We start from the raw sequence: 2,271 nt of genomic DNA, 5'->3' as shown, positions 1-2,271 counted from the left end.
TGCTGGAGTTAGTGTCATCAGTTTGTAGAAATATTTTTCAGGGCATTCTTGTCTAAAAGTTTTCAATGTCCCTCCAGTTTTTGGAAACATGTAGGCAAACAGTGAATGTCCTATTCACTGAAACATTTTAATTTTAAGTGCTTGAACCTTTGGGGAAAGCTTGCTGCTAGCTAAATTCATCAGTACCTTCTGGAAGAATTCAAATGTGAACTTGAGACTTTGAGGGTAGCTTAAGTTGAGAGTGTAGATCAGTCCGAAGAGCATTACTAATCCAAAGGAAATACTCTAAGTGTTGTAGCAACATCACCCGGCTCATCCTCATCCTCAGCACCAGCACCTTCTTTGCGAATCACAAAAAGCCCCAGAGTGGTCTCAGAAATTCCTCTTTCTGCTTCTTCAGGGTTGCAGTCCTAAGGCCAAAATAAGTAAATAAATATTAAATAATTTCATAATAATAAATAAATAAATAATTAACACATTTTCAGTTTCACTTAAATATTGGCAACATACAGGCTGGCAATGTATGTTAGGTCCTTAAAAAAAGGGCATACTTATACAAACCTGGAATTCTTTGATGACTGTTGTCATGTCCTCATTGAGGTACACACACAGACTCTTAACATTAACACTTTTACAAAGTAATTAAACAAGTAAAGTTTAGTTATATATTTATAACAAAAACAACAACAACACTTACTGTAATTGAGTGATTGCCCCAAACTGGAGACAATGTGGAATGATGTCACAATGATGAGGTCTCTGAAACAGTAAAGGTGACATATAATTTGAGTTTTGCAATGACAACTCTGCATTAAAAGAATGCATGATCAACTTAATGTACACAATTTGTTTTAAATGGAAATCCTATAAACGTTTATGTGTACCTTTCATATACTCACATAACTAAATGTCAAAAAAGAGAGAAAAGAGCAATCCTTTTACAAAGAAATTAAACGAGTACAGTTTAGTTATATTACAAAAAATATATATATACTTACCGTAAGTCGGTGATTGACTTTAATCAGATTCAATGTGGATTGATGTCACAACAATGTCTCTGGAATATTAAAAACGACATATGATTTGATTTTTGTAATGAAAGTACAACTCAGCATGAAAAGAATGCATGTTCCACTTCATGGACACGATTTGTTTTAACAGGACATCCTACAAACTTTTACATGCAACTTTCATATAATGTCGAGCATGTTTGAACAACGCTTCAGCATAGTTGCAAACATATTTATAGAAAAGCAAAATGTAACGTTACGTCGAGATGGCTAATCTATTATTTAAAAAAAATAATAATAATAGACGGGTAATCTGCCTAAAAAGATGCACATAGTCGACCATATATATCTTAAAATGATCCAAGTTGCATATATTTGATAACAGATTTGATTTTACGCGAGATCCAAACGTTTAACGTATGTCGAGATGACACTGTTTAAAAAAAAAAACCATGCGTGATCTGCTTAAATGCAAAAATGATGCACATACTCGAATAGTAAGATAGTACATTTTAAAATGATCAAGATAACGTTAGCAGGGAAGGCCGAAAATATCTAACGTTAGTTAATTCGCCAAAAAGTGCAGTTAGGGCAGTTAAGGTAAATCAAGATCGATCAAATAATAAAAATAGTTTATGTTTAAGTCTACATCAATTATAAATGAAGAAAATATCTTACCTTGTATAATCTCCTCATCTGTTCTTCCTTAATCTTCCTTGCTACCGTACCGTTGAGTAGTGATGTCCGGTTCGCGAACGAATCGTTCGATTTAACCGGTTCTTCTTAGTGAACCGGTTGAACCAGTTCACCAAATCGGACTGAATCGTTTGAAACGGTTCGCGTCTCCAGTAAGCATTAATCCACAAATTACTTAAGTTATTCACTTTTTTAACATCTCAAACAGTACACTGACTGAACTGCTGTGAAGAGAGAACTGAAGATGAACACGAGCAGAGCAGCCGGATAACGAACGTACACGCCACTGCTGGAGCGGTTCTCGTTCTCGAGTCAAGAACCGGTTGCATCGGTTTTCGGATCACCAGTACACTGAACCGAGAACCGTTTCTTTCGGACACGTCCGATTTGAGAACCGATGAGCTGATTCTCGTTCTCGAGTCAAGAACCGGTTGCATCGGTTTTCGGATCACCAGTACACTGAACCGAGAACCGTTTCTTTCGGACACGTCCGATTTGAGAACCGATGAGCTGATTCTCGTTCTCGAGTCAAGAACCGGTTGCATCGGTTTTCGGATCACCAGTA

At 36.4% G+C, this 2,271-nt stretch overlaps 1 long non-coding RNA gene across 1 annotated transcript; it reads right to left on the bottom strand.

Annotated features, from left to right (window-relative positions):
* Positions 1-522: 522 nt before the first annotated feature.
* Positions 523-1,731, bottom strand: LOC107676471 (uncharacterized). Its single transcript, XR_001632743.1, has 3 exons — positions 1,689-1,731; positions 999-1,057; positions 523-759 (listed from the first exon to the last, which is right to left on the bottom strand). It is a non-coding gene; the product is annotated as an uncharacterized LOC107676471 (long non-coding RNA).
* Between the last annotated feature and the right edge of the window lie 540 nt (positions 1,732-2,271).

Source organism: Sinocyclocheilus anshuiensis, unplaced genomic scaffold (genome assembly GCF_001515605.1).
Source record: "Sinocyclocheilus anshuiensis isolate Anshui unplaced genomic scaffold, SAMN03320099.WGS_v1.1 scaffold228, whole genome shotgun sequence".
Lineage (NCBI taxonomy): Eukaryota > Metazoa > Chordata > Actinopteri > Cypriniformes > Cyprinidae > Sinocyclocheilus > Sinocyclocheilus anshuiensis.
This window is presented reverse-complemented; position numbering and strand designations above follow the sequence as displayed.